Here is a 20320-nt window from a genome sequence, read left to right as displayed (position 1 = left end):
CTATATACCTCCCACTATTTTATTTTTTAAAATATGTTTTTATTGATTTTTAGAGAGAGACATGAAGGGACAGGAAGAGAGAGAAACATCAATGTGAGAGAGAAACATCAATTGGCTTCCTCCTGCAAGGACCTAGCCAGCAACCTGAGCATGTGCCTGACCTGGGATCGAACCGGGGACCTTTCCTGCACTGGACAGCACTCAACCAACTGAGCCGCACTCTGTGATAGAAGAGGTGTCAGGGACTTCCACTTTAAAATGCTATTGCCTATGGAAGCTCCTTGTTACTAATAATGGAGAACTTCTGTTTTACTGCTTATTTTAAAAACTGCCATAGTTATCGGGGAGAAAGGAAAGTATTGCTGTAAATATTATTTTTAAGAGAGTTTTCTTTGGCAAAGAAATATTTCCCTGAGTGGATAACAATAAACTATGCTTTTAAATAAATAATGAGTTCATGAAAGACTACAAAAGTGAGATCACAAAACACTTTCCCCTGTTTGAGTACATTTGTAAACATTATAAAATGGTTCCTCTTTTGACTAATATCATAGAGTTTTCTTTTTCAATAACAAAAGTTGTATGCCCAAGGTCACCGTTGCTCTATAACCTGAAATATCTTCAAAGTCCTTGATAGCATAGAAAGAAGTCTGTATTACTTTTAATTTTCTAACAAGCATAAGTGGGCATAGTAGGAATATTTTTTTTTTAAATAAGCTCATTAGTCTGAAGCCCTTTTTCAAAGTAGTTTGTTGAATTTTAGAAAGAGAGGAAGGGAGAGGGAGAAAGAGAGAAACAGTTATGTGAGAGGGTAACATTGATTGGCTGCCTTCTGCACGCCCCTCACTGGTAATGGAGTCCCAACCTGGACCAGGATTCAAACCAGCAACCTTTTGATGCATTGGGGGATGCTCAACCAAATGAGCCACACCAGCCAGGGCTGGGCACACTTTTTTTTGTTTTTTTTTAATTCTCACCCGAGGATATTTTTTTCTGTTGATTTTTAGACAGAGTGGAAGGGAGGGGCGGGAGAGAGAGAAACATTAATTGAGATTTATTTTAACTTTCTTAAATTAACATATTATAACACAAAGGCACACGCCCCTCCTGGGGCCAGGGAGCGAACCCATAACCGAGGTACACAATCCTGACCAGGAACTGAACCTGTGACACTTTGGTCAGCAGGGCGATGCTCTAACCACGAGCCAAACTGGCCAGGGCTGGGCACACATTTTTGAAAATATGAACATTGTGTACAAAATGATGTCACCTTAATTATTTAAGTATGGATCAATATGCAGTAACTTATGAATCATCTTGGAATATCCCCAAAGGAACAAGCTCCCTTTTGAAAAACAATATGTAATAACACAGTGGTTAATAGGATGTGTTTTTCACTGTTTGATCATTTCTGAATGCACAAAGATTTCATTAATGTTGATTTCACCCATCTTGTCCATGTTTACATGCTTTGATGTTTAAGTCCCTTTGTAGTGCCACATTAGATCTAGGGGAACATTGCCCTATGAGACCAAGTGGAAACTACTGTGGGAAAATATTAAAAAGAAACTAGATATTTTGTGTAGATTAGTACACATAAGCCAGCTCAAAGAATTATACTTCTGATAAGGCAGAAAAGAAATTAATAATATCTTCTTGTATTCTTTTTTTGTGTTATAATATGTTAAGTTAAGAAAGTTAAAATGAATTTTTAATGGATATTATTAAAATTAAACTTGAATACAATACATTGAGGTGGAATGAAAAAAAAAAATAAACCTCATCTGAATTCTTAAATTTGAAGAATGCTTGTTCTGGAGAGATGTTGCAGAATGATAAATGGAAAAAATATATATTTATATTCATAGCAAAGCTAATGGTCTCCTCACTGCAACATTGGAAAGAGAGGGTAATATCTGGTTCTTGGTCTTTTGTCTAGTCTCAGAAAACCCTAAAAAGCTAACTATTGGTTGAATCATCTTTGCTATTTAAAAAATCCTACATGTATACTGGATTCAAAATAAATGAGAACCAGAAAGGTTGCAATATACTAGACTAAGTACCTGCATTTCATTGTTGCAATGACTTATTGAATAATAAATTATCAGTATTGGTTGGATCTAGATGTGTCAGAGGATGGGAACTAATGGCATAATCTTGAGGAAGGAGGGTGACTAGCAAGGCCAGAAAACTGAATGGACTCCAGAGCTTGTGGCTTCTGATGGACTCAGTCTAATCTGGGATCAGGAGTAACTGCACATTGAGAAGCATTTCAGAGAGTAACAAAACCTCTGCTAGTTGTTGATATTCTTACTATATCACTTGTCTTTTGACTTTTGGGTAAGCCTGTAGTGATATCAGTGTTTCTCATTGGTATCACTGTGTATATGGAACCAAGAATTGTATTACTGCTCTAGCAAATTGGCCTTTGCAACTATATCAGATTTAAAAATAAAGAACATTTCTGAATAGTCTATCTGGTGAGGTAAAGACTTTTCAAATAAAATCTCAGAACTGTTTCTATTTGTCTTGTTTCCTTTCCATACCAGATTAGAGTATTATATATTTTATGAATTCTACATACATTTGTCTAGTCTCAGAAATTCTACATACATTGTCTAGTCTCAGAAAACCATACAATATGGGCAATAACAGATTTTCATTTCAAAATCATAGCCTTACAGGTTTTGACAGATCTGAATCAAAGGTGTGTGCTGAGATAGAATGATAGGTAGATAGAGAGATGATAGTCAGATAGATGAATAGATAGATAGATGATAGATTTTGGTGCGTAGACATCTTTCTCTTTTTATACATCCTATATAATAAAAGGCTAATATGCAAATTAAATGTCAGAATGACCAGTTGCTATGATGCACACTGACCACCAGGAGGCAGATGCTCCACACAGGGGCTGCCCCCTGGTGGCAGTGCACTCTCAGAGAAGGAACACGACTCAGCCAGAAGCCCGGCTCACAGCTGGCGAGTGCAGCAGCGGTGGCAAGAGACTCTCCAGGCTCTGTTGTAGTGCTAAGGATGTCCTACTGTCGGCAGTCAGGGAGCGGGCCTAAGCCAGCAGTCAGATATCCCCTGAGGGCTCCAGGACTGTGAGACAGTGCAGGCCAGGATGAGGGACCCCTCTGAGTCACATATTTTGTGTGCCAGGCCTCTAGTATTAAATATATATGAATAAAATACATATTACACTGACATATATTATTAATAAAATCTGATATTTCATTGCTCAAATTTGATATCTACTGAGTGTTGTGTTAATTAAAAATTTTAACAAACTTTGGAAGATACAGACTTTTCCAACTTAGGGTTGAATAGGATGAGCCACAGAGTCAGAGGACAATTGCAAAAAAAACCCCAGGGTTCAGGGTATTGGCAGCAATGTAGAAATAAGTATACACTTTTGAATGCAATTTCTTTCTAAATTGAAAATGTATGTGTTTGTATGTAAATATCAATAATTATATTTAGTAACAATTTATTAAGTTTACATTTGTCACTATAATCCCAAATCTCACTATTGAAATTATTGACAAGCTAATCCTAAAATTGCCTACAAAGATGACAAGCTTTTTATCACCAAGAAAAACATTAATCAGCTCTTCAAGTTTAAGGGTCAGAACTCTCTAAACAAGTTCTAAATGCATGGAATCCATCATTACTCAAAATAATCTAATTAATCATAAAATAATCCAATAAGCTTTGTTTGCTAGAAATTGAATTTCACAGTACTAAACTCATAATTTATAATGCTATGGGAGTTACTTTAAAAATACACAATGCTTATTTAATAAGAAAACTTTGACATGCAATGTGCTTCTTTATTTTTCTTGGTTAAGCTTGCTTAGCCCCAGGGCACAGGAAATATCGACTCATATGGCAGGGTTGATAGGCATCAATTCTCCCTGCTGACTTGGGCCAGCAAGCTGCTCTTGAATCCAGCAGATGTTTCTACTATCTGGGCCAATGGAAACCTTATGGACCTTTTCTCCTTCATCTCTTCCCAGGAGCAAATATTAACACAGCAGAAATTGGGATTTATGCCAAATAGAAAGCAGAAGGGTTGGTGAGAAAGTTGAGTGCCCTTACTCATAAATAGTGGCCGTCAGTGGTTTCAATGAACTATTAAGCCATTTTTAATGACTTATTTTTGTTAATTTTCTACTTCATTTAACCAAACCCACATAAAACTGTCTGTTTTTATATAGCAGCATTTATTCTAAATCAAATGCTTGTATATGTTAGTGTTTCAAGATATAAACCAAATGAAGTCTCAATATTGTAGGAAAAATATTTATTTCTAATATTTTTCTTATATAAATGGACAAACCACCCTATCTTCAACTTGCAGTTTACTAGGCTTACTTACATTTTGTTGATGTCATATTAACAGGCCAAGTTTTGATAAAAATTTCTAAGAAACAATAAATAAAGTGTTAAGCTAAGTACTCTGTATTGAATCATGTGTGTTTTTATTTTTTAACTTATTGTGGGGACATCTATAATAATAAAAGTGCAATATGCTAACTAGACCGTACAGCTGAACCACCTGCCAGACGACCTTCTGGATGAAGCTGGGGCTGTGAGGGCCAAGCCCCTTGAACAAATTTTGTGCAATGGGCCTCTAGTTGGTTAATAAAGTTACATGGGTTCATATGTATAATTCTATAATAAGCCATCGGTGTATTGTATTGTACGCTCACTACCCCAAGTTATTCACTTGAATTTTAAATTTATTGAAGAATGCAATGTGATTAAATGATGGGACTGTTCCTCATCTCTCCACCCTCAAGTACACTGACCCAGTGGCATGCCCATCCATTTTATAAGATTCAAATTTTGTCACCTACATTACAATTCCATATTTTAGAATTTTACATTGTCTCTACACAACTGTTCTCCTTTATCCAACACATAAATTTAAAGGGAGAGAGTTTTTAAAAGAGTTGGACCATGTTTCTTAGACTCTGATACTATATACTATGTCCTCCATTTATTATAGCACATGCACCCCCCACACACTTGTTATAGCATAGCAGGATATAAGAGGTGGGCAAAAATAGGTTTTCAGTCATGAATATGCAAATCAGAGTTTAATTTTATATTATTACTTATTCTTGTATTATTCATATTTTTTCAGTAGGACAACTGTAAACCAATTTTTTCCTATCCCTGTGTTTTCTACTGACAAAGAGATAACAAAAAAGTTATATATAAAAAAAAAAAATAGAGCCTGGCTGGTGTGGCTCCAACGGTTGAGCATGGATCCAGGAACCAAGAGGCCACTGGTTCAATTCCCAGTCGGTGGTGTGCAGGAGACAGCTGATGGATGATGTTTCCCTGTCATGGATGCTTCTATCTCTCTATCCCTCTCCCTTCTTCTCTCTCTAAAAATCAATAAAAACATATTATAAAAAAGAAATACATAAATATAAATTTTAATAGAAAATAACTTACTGTTTGCTAATTTTTATTTACTCTCACATTATTTATTGGACACCTACTATGAATAAGGCACAGTAAATGCAAATAAAAAGAAACCACAAAGTGCATAAGAACACTACATAGTATAATCATTTCAATAAGGTCAGCATTAACAATGCTCTACAATACATTCAATCAACTCCAAAAACTAAACTGAATGACTGCTCAATGGAAGCCTTATTTTAATGTTTCCGTGATCACTTGAAAACGAGCATGTCTTTTTGAGTAAAGTAGCAAAGCATAAATAGTGAAAAATGTTGTATTTTAAAATGCTTCCTGTGCATTGCACTTATGATAGTTGTGATTAGAAAAGACTCACTCATATAAATTCTAATGCCAAACATTTAACATTCTCCCCCCCCCCCCCGCCTGCCCTCCCCCACATTGAATTCTAATTGTCAGGAACTTAAAGTTCCTTCAAGGATTTTGTAGGTATTATTTAGCTTTGTGAATGGAAGTAGAAATTCTCGCCCCGAAAGCTGGCAAACATGGCCATGAGACAGAGGCACTACTGATATTTAATTTCCTACAAAAGTATTCTTTGCAAGCTGTGCAAACAGTGTTTGGTCGAACAAGGAATCAAGAGGATAGAGATTTTACATCTCAGTGAAACAACCAGAGACAAAATTCCTGGATTTTATAATAAAAAAACAATAACAACAACAAAGAACAACAAATGGACTACCTTTCATCTCTATATTATCTTTTAGGTAGGAGACTACAAAAATCTTTCAGAAAGCTCATAATCAATTTGATAACAAATAAAATAAAAGAGTTAACAGACTCATATCTGCACCATGCAAGGCAATCAGAAATACTGTATATTATAAAAAAGACAGTGGGATATAGTACATAAGGCAGAAAGAGATATTAAATCCATAATTCAAAATGAACAAATCATTCTGCTTCTAATTATTGGTTTAATAATTCTGGCATATATAAAGTAATCACAAATATGCATTACATTCATAAAATATTCAATTATTTCAGTAAAATAATTTGAAATTTAAAAATAGCAGCAAGACCTAGCTACCAATAAGGTAAAGGTTTAAATTTAATGAAAACCATTGAGGATGACCCAGGGTCTCCAGATATATGATGGAATAGATGGCAGTGCTACTAATAAAGATCTAGATACCACAAGGGAAGCAGTATGTTTGTTATTTTTTTCTCTTTAGCAAACCACCACTAACCTAGTGACATATCATTTCTGTAGTTCACATTTCTGTGAAGTGGCAATTTGTACTGGGGTCTACTGGATGGTTCTGATTTGGCTGTGTTCCCTAATGTATCAATGGTTACCTGCTTTTGGGGGCTCTGCATCTGAGGATAGACTGGCTGTCAGCTAGAGTGACAGTTGGTGACTGTGCTTGATTTTAGGGCTCTTGGGTCCCAAGAGTACAGCCCAAGAAGCAAGCATTTGCCAAGTCCCTTCTTGCTTTAAGTTTGCTATTGTTCTACTGGCCAAAACTAGTCATTGGGTGAAGCCCAGAGTCAATGTGGAAAAAGATTATTCAAAGAAAAAGATACAGAGCAACATGAATATTTTTTTATTCTTTTTATTGAACAGATATTGGTTTGGGAGATTAAAGTAATTTATCAGAGAAAAAAATGGTACATCCCAAAGCAAGAAAAAAGAAAATTAAGAATGAAAGATATTTTCACACTTAAAATGTTGCAGGAAACCAAGTTTAAGACAAATCAAAAACAGTCATTGGGGCATGACCACCAATATGCCTTAGGGTATCTGCTATAAGAGATTAATTGGAAAAGAAAAGAAAAAGCAGAATACAATGTTTTAGGGGTGAGAGATTATCAGATGAAGATATTAAGTGTAACTAATAGTTTTCAAGAAACTTGACAATATGGAGATTTAACAAAGGCTAAAGGAGAGTATAGACTTTAAGGGAGGAATATTTTTATTATTTGTTGCTTACTTCTTCATCTAACAGAGGAATAATGCCATATAACCTTCTTTGTGACTCAGTTAAATTTTTTACAAATGTTTTCTTTGACCTACCAGGCCGATTGAGAAGAGTGGGAGTAACCAGCACCATGGTGTTCCCACTTCAGGAAGGGCACATCAATGCAGGGCCCTAGTCTTAGGTCAGCAACATTATTGTTATGTCTAGTCAGCACAGTCCTCTTCCAATGAATATGTTGGACTGATGGTCACACTCTTATTTTTTTCTAGTGGCAGCATTAAATAAATAAAACAAAACTTAGCCCTAGCTGCTTTGACTCAGTGGATAGAGCGTCGGCCTGTGGACCAAATGGTCTCAGGTTCAATTCCAGTCAAGGGCACATGCTTGGGTTTTGCGGTCTCGATCCCCAGTGTGGGGTGTGCAGGAGGCAGCCAGTCAATAATTCTCTCTCATCATTGATGTTTCTATCTCTCTCTTCCTCTCCCTTCCTCTCTGAAATCAATAAAAATGTATTTTAAAAAACTTAAATAAAAATAAAAATACAAAGTACAGCCTTGGCTAGTGTGGCTCAGTTGGTTGGAGTATCTTCTGTACACCAGAAGGTGGAGGGTTCGATTCCCAGTTAGGGCACATACCCTGGTTGCAGGGTTCAATCCCCATTGAGGGAGCATGAAGGAGGCAACTGATCAATGTTTTTCTCTGGCATCCATGTTTCTCTCTCTCTCTATCTCTCTCTCCCTTCCTTGATCTGAGATCAATTAAAAAAAAAAAAAAAAACAACAACAACCAAACAACGAAAAAAATCTACACTGAGGTTAAATAAGAATACATCTCACCTCACATTGAAAACTTCTTTTAAATAATCTTTGCCATTATTTTGAAATTATTATTTTCTTAAATATTGTGGAAGTCCAGTAAATGTTTTTGTTTGTTTGTTTTTTCTTTATAGTAAGTTGCTAAAATGCTATCAGCCCATTTGATATTACTTAGTCTTCACCAGTCTAAGCATTGGTAATAGTTGTATTATTTCCTTTCGTTCTTAAAATAAATGAGTAGTTAAGGAAATATAACAGAAAACACAATGAAATAAACACAGTTCTCATTGACTAATATAATCCTAAAGAATGTACAACTTCTATTTAATTGTCCCTACACACATGACAGTAACATGTGTTCATCTGTATGCAAGTACAAGGTATGCATATTAAAATGAGGTAGAATGAAACACCGGTGAGCTCATCTACTTTGACTTTAAAGTTGGCATCACGAAGATTTCTGCATGGTCCAGACTGGTTTCTAATGCTGCTCTGAACTGGGACACTTTAAAAGCTGTTCTATAAATTGGTTTGCTTATACATTAGACAATTTGAGATAAAGTTCTTACTGAACACCAGCTTAACACACCTGCACTAAATAATGTAAGTTGTTAGAAAATACTTAATAAATTGATTTTTTTTTTAATCAGGCATATTTGAATGGGAATAGGTAAGAAGGTAAAAATAATAGCAAATGAATATGGGAAAAGGTTAGAGAAGAGCCAACCATGAAAAGCTGACTTTAAAATATAGCAAATATGCTTCGTGCAATTGGATATATTGAAATGTCATAAAAATTTATTTATGAAAATGATAATGCTGAAATATAAAATGAAACATTTGCATAAGCAGATGCAAGTAAGGGAAATAAATAAATGCATATTTATGTACATTTTGGAAATATAATAAGCAATGAATTTGAGATAATTTAAAAGGAAACATAAATAAATAATGTGCAACCTGTTTTATACTAAAGGAACAAGTAAACAGAAATGAGTTAAATTGTGATTCAAAGATCACATCAAATCAAGTCATATTATTTAGCAGAACTTTCTGGAATATCAAAGATATATTGTTTTTTTTAAATACTTAGGATACAACTAAAGTTATATGAGATTCATATTTCCCTTTCAACAGGGAAATTTTTTGTAAAAATGATACAATCAACACAGTTGGGAAGTCTTAACAATTACTATTGAGTGCTGATTTATGTGAGATATTAGAAATCAAATACTTTGTTAAAAATGTCTTTCAACTTTTGTTTAAATATTACATTTCTCTAATGTCCCCAAAATGTAGTCCCTTATAATTAAAGAGTAGAAATAATCTGAAGATATATATTATTGCTATCAATAATATAAAGATAAACAATACATCTAAAAGTAAATACCTTAAGAATGGCAAGATGGGAATTTTAAACTAGATCCTATATTAAATAGTATTTTAATTCAATTACCCACTCAAAAAAATTTATTCAGTGTCTATTGTATGCCAAACACTATGACAGGCATGAAGTTTTACAATATTTAAAATGAGCCCTGGTTGGTGTGGTTCACTTGGTTGGAGTGTCGTCCAGTACACCAAAAGGTGTTCGATTCACATGCCCAGGTTTCAGGTTTGATACCCAGTCTGGTCATGTATGGGAGGCAACCGATAGATGTTTCTTTCTCATATAGGTGATTTTCTTTTTCTCGGTCTCTAAATACACACACACACACACACACACACACACACGTATTTAAAATGAAAGTGATGTTTTGAGTTCATTAGTGTACATGAATTTGAGACGTGCAAGCACAGGTATTTAATAAAATAGCTTCCTTTCCCTCTGTCTTTTTCAGTCTCTCTCTCCCTTTCTCTCTCTCTCTCTCTCTCTCTCTCTCTCTCTCTCTCTCTCTCTCTATATCCCCCCATCTCTCTCATACTGTGAAAATTTGAAATGTCCTTATTTTTGATTTTTAAATTAAGTGGTTACCAAGACTCTTTTACGATTAAAAAGTTAAATATGTATTTTTCTATCAAAACATTTAATCTTTTTCAACATAGGAAAATTATACTAAATCTAAAATATGTGATTTTTTTTATTTTTAATTTTTATTAAATCTTAATGAATTTAATTAAACAATAATTAAAACTTAGTTTTACTGAAATAACTATAATAAAAGCATATTTATTATTTTACTATGAAAAGTTTGTGTGTATTTGTATTAAACACACAAAAGTGAATAAGATTTTTTAATTAATTGCTGAAATATTAGCAACTGGCTTGTATATTGATAGTGCATTAAAGTAATTTTCTAGATCAATGAATTCATGTTAGAAACAGTTGCTTATACTAAAATTACATTTCTTATTTTGCTCTAAAAATCCTTTAATAAAAATCTTCTACTTTTTAAATTACTGAATTATTTTAAAGATAATTTAGTACCTAATAACATGCAGACGTGAATGGATTTATCTGAATAGCAACTGTGTGCCAGAGCATGGTTTTCTCATAAATGAGAGCATAATTGGTTTTGCATGTCACTAAGTTTATTGCATCAGATTGTATGTAACGGAAATAATGGAAGATCTACCTCTAGTAATCTTGTTATACACATATTCATTTAGTGTAGCACCAGACTTCTTTCATAGCACTGAGTCTGGAGAAAGCAAGCATATCTAAGAGCAAAAGGACAGAAGTCAGCATAGACAAAAGAAGTAGTTTGTACAATTCAGAATGAACGTGATTATCTTACCAAGGCATTCTGAATAGATTTCACTTTTCAGGTTTATAAAGCTAGAACATAATCCTTAATCTACTGAATGAATGCTATGCAAATTTCTTTTTTTAAAATCTTTATTGTTGAAGTATTATATATGTCTCCTTTTTTCTCTCATTGACCCCTTCTAGCTACTCCTGGCCCCTGCCCCAGGCCTTCACCACCCAAATTTCTTGAACTATATATTTAACACCTGAGCCAGTTACCAATACATTATTAATTCCTGCATTAATAGAACCAATGACAACAGTAGCAATTATATTATTTTACTAGAGACGCAGTGCACAAATTCGTCTGAGGTTGGGTCCCTCAGCCTCGCCGACGATTGGGCGATTGGGCCAGCCGGCTGGGTAGAGGGAATGCAGGAGGCTGGCTGTGGGAGTGCACTGATCACCAGAGGGCAGCTTCTGCATTGAGCGTCTGCTCCCTGGTGGTCAGTGTGCATCATAGCTACTGACCGGTGATTCGGTAGTCTGGCTGTCTGGTCCTAACGGTCGTTTAGTCTTTTATATACATAGAGATGGTAAAAAGCTTTTAAAATAGAATAATTTTAATTGTTTGGCCAATATGCCAATGTACTCCTTTTTAAGATTTGAAAAACTTTTAAAGTTTGTAAAACATTTCTGATGAATGAACACTTAAAGGTTTGAGTCTTAACTTGGTATTTCACACTGAAGCTCTTATTGCTCTACATAGATGCCTCCTTAAGTACCTGTCTACTAACCTTCTATTTATTTCTTAATTTGAGTTTGTTTATAAGATTAAACAAATTTAACCACCCAAGCAGAAAACTGAATGGAAATTTCTGAAATCATTCTTTAGTATTTTGCAGAATTATCACACTGAAGCTGGCATTATATATAAATTACACAACTCTGCTAATTTCCCACTGTTTTGTAGTCATCCCAATCCTAAGAATAGTTTCCAATTTTATCCAGAGTAACTGTCCACCTGATGTTATGCATGACTTGAATAAAATGATTGGTTAGGATGGCAGACAATACAATATTTCAGGAAAATGAAGATAAAAATGTAAACCTTCAAGAAAATATCAACTTCTCTAATTCTAGAGCTTTTCTGAGTATAAAAAAACAGTAGTGATCTATCTGGTTGTAAAAAACTGATAAAAATGTTTCATGAGGGTAATATTTTTGGAAAATGTACAATGGGATTGTTTTAAAAAGGAAACCACTTTCTGAATATCTTTACATTAAAATGCATTTTTTACGCACACTATTTTAAATATGGTTACTTTTCTACCAGATATAAATGTTTCATAAAATCTTCCTCTTTAAATGATAAAATAACTGCCTTTCTGTTATTAATTATCTTTTTATGACAAGACATTTTACCATGAATAATACTAAATACATGTTAAAGGCTATTTATAGTAAATGTAAAACAATCACATGCATATCAAATCTAATGAATATATTTTCTCTTGTCCATCTAAACTAGGAGACTGTACATTTGTTTGTTGATAGACAATGTCTATCATATTTATTAGGCTCTTTGGGGGTAAATTTTCAGATAGAAACATAAAATTTTTTTCCTGGGAGTATATAAAAGGATGTAGAGGAAATGGAGGTGTGACACTGAAAAACACAGGCAAAGAATCTAATGAAAGTGTAGAAGCTGTGTAGCAATGATAATAAAAGAGAAGCTCCACAAACACAAGATAACTTTCAAAACAAGAAGAATCAGCCTCAAAAACTAATTTTATGCTTTTCTGGCCAGAAGTAACATATTCCCTATAAAAGTAAAATATTGAAGCTAATAATCATGTAGTTATTATTTAAAATAAATTACATCATCACATGTTAAGCCTTTTTTATTCATTCAACACATATTTATACACATTATTTTAGTACTTAACATGAACAATGTATCATTTTTAATGCAGGTATAAGATGATCAAAACTGAAATAGACTCTAGCCCTCATGCAATTTAAAGTGTGGGAAAATTAAGGACATTAAACCAATAACAAGTAATCTCCAGTCTTTCTCAGAAAGATATCCTATGTGATTGGTCAAATCTAAGATATAAATGTGCCTGAAAGCATTACCATTTATAAAAAAGTGATACTCTAAGCAAATTCTAAGTAAGTGATTAACAAATAAACTTTTTTAAAGTTATCCTACTTAATGAATATCATGAGAAAACAGGGTTCTTTGGAAAAAGATGATAATTCTGAGGAAAACCAGAGGCAGCAGAAAAAAGGGAAGATAAAAGATGAGATGAATTGACAATATAAAATAATCCATAGTCATGAGTCCACAGGAGCTGAGCAGGCCTTCTGAGGACATGATATTATGGACATCACTCATCCATAGAAACTGAAGGAGTCAGATTTATTCAATGTCATATAACATACATATTTAAGCAGAAAGCTAGAATTATTGATATTTTGGATATTGGAACAAATAAAATACTTTTGAGATGACCATGTCTCTCATCTGAAAATTTGAGAATATAGGTATTCTGTGGTAAGGTTAAATGGACTAAAAGTAGCATTTATTATCAAGTTTCTTATGCAGAGATGGCTAGCTATTCATGAAAACATTTTTTCTCCCCTTCTTGTCCTTTTGGCAATATTGTGTGGCCCATCTTATTTTTCAATTAATTGTGACCATATGATTAAATGACAAAGGATTCTGAGCAGAAGGGGATGTTTATTTTGTAGACTTGACTCACTAAAAAGTACCACAGCACTCTGTTATGTTCTCCACTCTGCTTCTGGCTGACTATAATTGCAATCTAAGATAGTTTTGTGTGTTTTTTAAACAAAGCCCTTGTTAGCCTGTTTCCATCAATTTTTGAGGAAGAAGAACATACCTCAGGTCAGGAACACTCATCTCAGATCAATAAGGGCACCAGAAAAACAAAATAACTTGGATATATTTAAACCAGCATGTAACCTGTGGGTCTATTTGTTACAGTAGATAGCATTGCCTAAGTAATATAGCAAGGGACTCATCCAGCAAAAAGCACATTCTCAGGTGGAAACAAAAATAAAGATGATAATTTGGAGTGAAGCATTAAAGAAAAATGACAACAGACTAAAATGAGACCTAACTTACTGAACACTAAACACTGTACTCAGCAAAAATGAGGGTAAAAACAAAATTTGGCCTCTAGCCTAAACCAAGATAGAAGTGAAATATAAATAGATAATTATTGATCCTCAATAGCTTTTGTATTCTGCCTAAGTATTCTCCTCTGTTAAACTAAACTTCTTAGTTAACCCTTGGATGCCAGTCCCTTAGATACAAAAAACAAAAACAAAAGAAAAAAAAAAGTAGGTTAATATTACCTAACTAGAAGTGGGGTGCATGAAACTCTGCACGAGAGGTGGTGGGGTGAAGGAGGGGGCAGGCCTCAGCCCAGCCTGCACTCTCTCCAAGCTGGGACCCCTTGGGGGATGTCTGACTGTCTAAACCGGAAGTCGTACATCCCTCTCACAATCCAGGACCAATGGCTCCTAACTGCTCACCTGCCTGCCTGATTACCCCTAACTGGCCCCCCTGTCAGCCTGATCACCCCTAACCACCTCTGCCTGATGACCTGATTGCCCCTAAATGAGCCCCCTGCTGGCCTGGTCTCCCCAAACTGCCCCTCCCTCCAACCTGGTCACCCCCAACATCCTCCTTCTGCCACACTGGTGGCCCCTAACTGCCCCCCTTGCTGGCCTGGTTGTGCCTCACTGGCCCCCTCTGCTGTTCTGGTTGCCCCTCACTAACCCCCCTGCCAGCCTGGTTGCCCCATGCAGCCTGCTGCTCAGTCATTTGGTTGTTCCTCACTAACCCCCCTGCCAGCCTCATTGCCCCACTCAGCCTGTTCAGTCCTCTGTTCAGTTGTTTCGGATGTGATAGCCCCTGGCTCTTCATATCCTATATAATAATCCTATATAATAAGAGAGGAATATGCTAATTAGCCATTATGCCCTGAGGTGTAACAACCCAGTGCGTCATGACCAGATCACAGATCAGCAGGAGGGTGGGCCAGCGAGGTACAAGTGGGCTGCAGAGAGCTACAGGAGGGGGCAGGGCAGCAAGTATGAGGGGGGAGGGGGAGAGGGTGGGGGGAGCTACAGGAGGGTGGGACAGTGACCTACTGGTTACAAGCGGTCTGCAGAGAGCTACAGGACAGGACAGGGCAGCAAGCAAGTGGGAGGCAGAGAGCTACAGGAGAGGGCAGGGCAACAAGCTATGAGGTGGGAGGGGGAGCTACAGGAGGGTGGGGCAGCAGGTGGAGAACTACAGGATGGTGGCAGCAACCTATTGGTGCACAGATTCGTGCGCAGGGCTACTAGTATATAGATAATGACCATAATTGGCATTTTGGAATTCTTTAATAAATTATATATGTTATTGGTTCCCAGTGACAAAGTAAGTTAAATTGAGTTAGAATTACACAAATGTACTTTATTTTCAAAAACCTGTCTACATCTTCATTCATGGTTTATGTTGAAAACCTTAGGTATTCTATAAATTCTGCTGAGACAAATGCATATACATAGGAAACAAAGGCAATGTACACATATTTCCACATACATACATTTAAACATAAACCTAAGTAGAAGAAAATTTCAATATTTGAATGCAAACATTGCAAAGCTAACAATGACCAGAAAGAGCTTTAATGGGAGGGAAAAAAATCAGTTAACACTAAGAAAGTTCTCTTTTTCCATATGAATGCATGTGAGTGTCTTACATGCACAGTTTTAAAACTTGTGCAACCTGTTTTATGTTTCAAAAATGCTTTGGTAAGGAACAATCCTGCTAACCTCAATGTGGTTCTCTCACCATGATATTTCCATTTGCCTCCACTAGTGTCAGAGGTACATGGATATATTTTACACACACACCAAAAAAAAAAAAAAAGGAAAAGAAAGAAAGAAAGAAAAATACAATACTTTGCTCACTTGTAAAGGCTCAATGCATTTAATACCCCTTTTGCTGAAAACCTTCACCTTTTTCTGATCATTGACAAAACACTGTCAGGAAAGATCAAAATCCCTTCTTCAGCTCATTATAGATCAGCTATCTAGATAGATGGAATGTAAAGAAAGATATTTCATTTTAGAAAAAATATCCTTTTCAGATAATGCTATCAGCATGTCATAAATTTCTGGCCCATTCTCCATTTCTTTTTTAATATTTACCTGCAGAGGGGGTGGGAGGCTTTTTGCATTATTTTGTTCATTCCACCTAGCTCTCTTAATTTTTCCTAAACATTTCTATCATATATGTCCATGGTGTGACATGTAAGTGTAGACACAAAAGCTGAGACCAGATTAAAAATATTAAATATAGGATAAATAATATCAGGCAAATATATATTGTACACAAATAAGTTATGGCGCTTTATACATACAAAAATAATGAATTCTAGGATACGCCTTTGACAAACTTTTCAGTTCATTAAAACTCAAGGTGGTAAATATATATTCTGTTAATGTACCCATCGGAACATTAACTTTCATTTGATTTCTCTGAAGAGAGATATGAATTGATTCATGGATTGGCCAGTGAACTTAAGAACTTCAGGAACTGCTCTTATTTTAACATCATTATTGTTGTTGTTACTAAACCAATGAACTATCACATACTTCACTGAACAAAGTATCTATGGTCTAATTTAGATAAAGTGCTCACCTCCAGGTCCACACACCTTTGCTGGAAGAAGAATTACTGTTTTCTGATTCATAAAAATAAGAGGGTTGTTTTACGCCATAGGAGATGGGTTACGAGACCCACAGAGGTGCCTATTGTAAATGACATCTACCACAGAGCATGAAGTCCAAGCACCACTACATCACTGCATTGCTACACACAAAAGTTTAAAACATTTTACGGCTGTCCTTGTTGTGCAGCAAATTATCAAAGTATATGAAAAATATCTCTGAATTTAGAGGAGTAAAAAGCCACTTGCTGAACTTAAATGAGGGCCTTAACAAAAAGGAAATGACCCCATTTGGTGGAAAATAAAGAATTAGAAGGGGCCCTGCGAACAGTACAATTGGGTTTCTGCTTGCCATTATCCACCACAGGACTTTCACAAATTTCTAGAACAACAGCATAAAGCAACCTGTATATTTCATCTTACACTCATATAAAAATCATTATATTTGGATATGTTGCTAGTTGTACTTCAAATTTAGTCTTTCGTACAATAGTGTAGATACTTGAAATTTAGCCACCTTCCAAGTAAGCACATGGAACTGAATTTTTCATTTAGAAGTGACATTTAAAGATTGTGCACTTTGACTTTTTAATTTTTAAAATGAGAACATTACGGCCTCCGGAGGTGAAGTGACGGACACCCTGGCACGGCTGCTTACTGGTAGGGCTGGCAGAGGAGCCAGGCTTCCTGCTTCCAGTGCAGTATCCTCTTCCTACAGCAGCCCATGGAAAGAGGCTGCAGAAAGCTGCTTTTTTATGAATTGCATAAAAGTTCTCAGTGAGCAGCATGTTTTATTTGAACTCATATTTTTAATTGAGCTGTCAATATTTTATGTCCTAGCAGCAAAATACCAAAGTTAATTGCTAGCAACTTTTTTCTCTTTTCTTCTCATTGAAGTCTGAACACTGCTGTACAGATGTCACAAAATGCTGCATTTTTTGAGTTACACTATTGTACAGAACACTAAAATCAGACAAAACCATTAAAATGAAAAATCTATTAAAGTGAAATAAAATGGCAGTTTTTGTTAGCATGTGAATTATCAAGTTAGTGTATAAAATACATAGAAGAACAAACTAAGCTTGGAAAGCACATATTTTTCCTAATAAAGTAGTTTCGTGTAACTTTTATAGGCTAATCACTTGTATGACCTAGCATTATCTGAACAAGAAAAAATTATATATGTACATATATGCCTATATTATCATAGACAGATATATGCACAAATTATACATGTATTTATATGTATATATGTATATATAATGCACATGAAATATGGAAAATAATATACATACATGCATATTTCTTCCAGTTTTCAAAAATTTTCAATTTAGGAATTAAGATACAATTTCATAATATGCATGTTAGCTCTTAATAGTGATTGTTTCTGCTTATGTTTATCATCTTAGCCAGGAAGTTTTGCTAAAAATTTGTTGCTCTCAGTTTGGAAAAATGAAAAAGAAAAAATCAAGCAAGCCACAAATATATTTTTTCTCTTGTAACCCTAAATAAAACCAATAAGTGTGGTGTATTAGCAAAATATTTATTTAAACAGCTCTCATCTTATGTTCAACCTTTCAATAATTATGCTTTAATAGTTTAAATGACACATTAATGAAATTTATTTGCTTCAGTGATAATATGTATTTTAAATACATAGCCATATTACCTGAAAACCACCTGTTAATGAGCTAGATAATGGCAAATGCCTGAATATAAGATTTAATTGATTGATTATCATAAAAGCTGTAAGAAGGAACTAAAAACAAGAAGCACATCATCCTCTGGGCAATAATCAATTACAATATAAGCAACAAAATGAACAAACATAATAATTTACTTCTTGTGTTGTATAAAACTGTTAAAAGAACTAGATGTGAAAGACAGGCAATAAACATCAGTTTAGGATGTTAAAAATACCATCTGTTTTGAGCATTTATCAAACACCACAGATCTACCAATGTTCATAGGCTTTTTAAAAAACATATTTTTATTGGTTTCAGAGGCAAAGGGAGAGGGAGAGATAGAAACATCAATGCTGAGAGAGAATCATTGATCAGCTGCCTCCTCCCCTTACTGGGGATCAATCCTACAACTCAGGCATGTGCCCTTGACCAGAATTGAATCCAGAACACTTCAGTCCACAGGCTGACTCTCTATGCACTGAGCCAAACCAGCTAGGGCCCATAAGCTTTTTGGTGAGCTTTCTAGAAGCAGTGGGGATGAAGAGGGAAAGCACATGTGACTGTCTTTCTCTAATCTGTTTTGAAATATGCTCAGATGCGTTGCTGTGCATGTGAAATTTTAAAAAATTCAAACTGTTTCAATGATGCCACATGCAGTTTTTGGGGGAAGTGAAAGTGACATAAGGTCATGGTTGGAGGTGGCACCATGCTCCTGGGTGGAACTGATTGACATCTACTGCAGAGAAGACTAGACATCAGGCAGTAGGATAATAGATCACAATAGTCCCACTAGCTGCAAGAAATTTAGTGACAGAAAACTTCATGAATTAAATTTGCACTAATATTATAGCTACTCTGTGATTTTGATTTCTTTTCATCAATAAAAATAGTCATGGCTGCACAAAGTATACACTTAAGCTTATAACTGAGCTGTAAGTAACATGCTTAATTGTATTCTTTAAGGTGGTCACTAACTAAACTAAATATGATAATTAGACCCTTTTTTTACTTTATGTGTGTACTTTGCTACTAACATTAAAACATTTGACACCTATTCATTGAGTTAAAGTATGGAATATACTCCAAGGAAGTTAAAAAGTATGATACACTCATAGATATTTAATATAAATATTTGTTGAATCTATTTGTTATTTCATACTATGTAGGAGTTGCTAATCTATGTCAGAGATAATGGGGAAAATTGAATACATATTTATTAAATGTAATACATAAAGAGAGAATGCTGATTTTAATACATGATGAAAGACACATTATCAGACCGAATGAAATAGAAACAGAAATTTAAAGAAAACCTTGCTAGGACAGCTCAACTCCGTTTTTCCCAGCACTCAGCAATATAATTATGGAGACACACACAAAAAGTGAAAACTCATGACAAAACAGGACAATGGGAATCATCAGTATATGTCACAAGCATATATTTTCTGGAAAATGCCTATGAACTATAAGGCCAAGAGACTTGAACTGAGATAATGAATATTCTTTTTCCTCTCTTACGCAATTACAAGGATAAATTCCCAGAATCACAGAATTGGAATTTCTGTAAGAGCCTGTTCTTTGCTTCAAAAGTGCAAGCAAGCTTTATGCCACTCTGAAAACTGAATGTCCATCCTCTATACAATGGCTGCTATTCCAAGGAGGAGAACACTAGTCGAACTCCAGCTATCTTGTTCTTGGGGTAGTGACCCTTCTTCCACAACCATGGGAACACTCTTGAATGAGGGTGACCATATGTCCCAGTTTGCCTAACGTAACTCTAGTGTATGCTGGTGCCCTGGCCTGGTTATTAATAGAGCCTACTTTCACTCTCAGATTTTCCATTTTGGACAATAACCTGTTTACCATACCAATAAAATGTATACTCTAGGTACATTATACAACTGGTTAAATGGGGAATTGGCAGTTGCTTGCTGAATCAGAAAAAAAA

General features: G+C 35.1%; 1 protein-coding gene across 3 annotated transcripts in view; it reads right to left on the bottom strand.

Moving 5' to 3' along the window:
- Nucleotides 1-20320, bottom strand: part of CADM2 (cell adhesion molecule 2) — a 1212655-nt gene that overhangs the window by 294713 nt on the left and 897622 nt on the right. The gene's annotated exons all lie outside the window — the stretch shown is intronic.

This window comes from Myotis myotis, unplaced genomic scaffold, assembly GCF_014108235.1.
Source record: "Myotis myotis isolate mMyoMyo1 unplaced genomic scaffold, mMyoMyo1.p scaffold_m19_p_2, whole genome shotgun sequence".
NCBI classification, from domain to species: Eukaryota; Metazoa; Chordata; class Mammalia; order Chiroptera; family Vespertilionidae; genus Myotis; species Myotis myotis.
The sequence above is the reverse complement of the archived record's forward strand: the minus strand, read 5'-3'. Positions and strand labels throughout refer to the sequence as shown.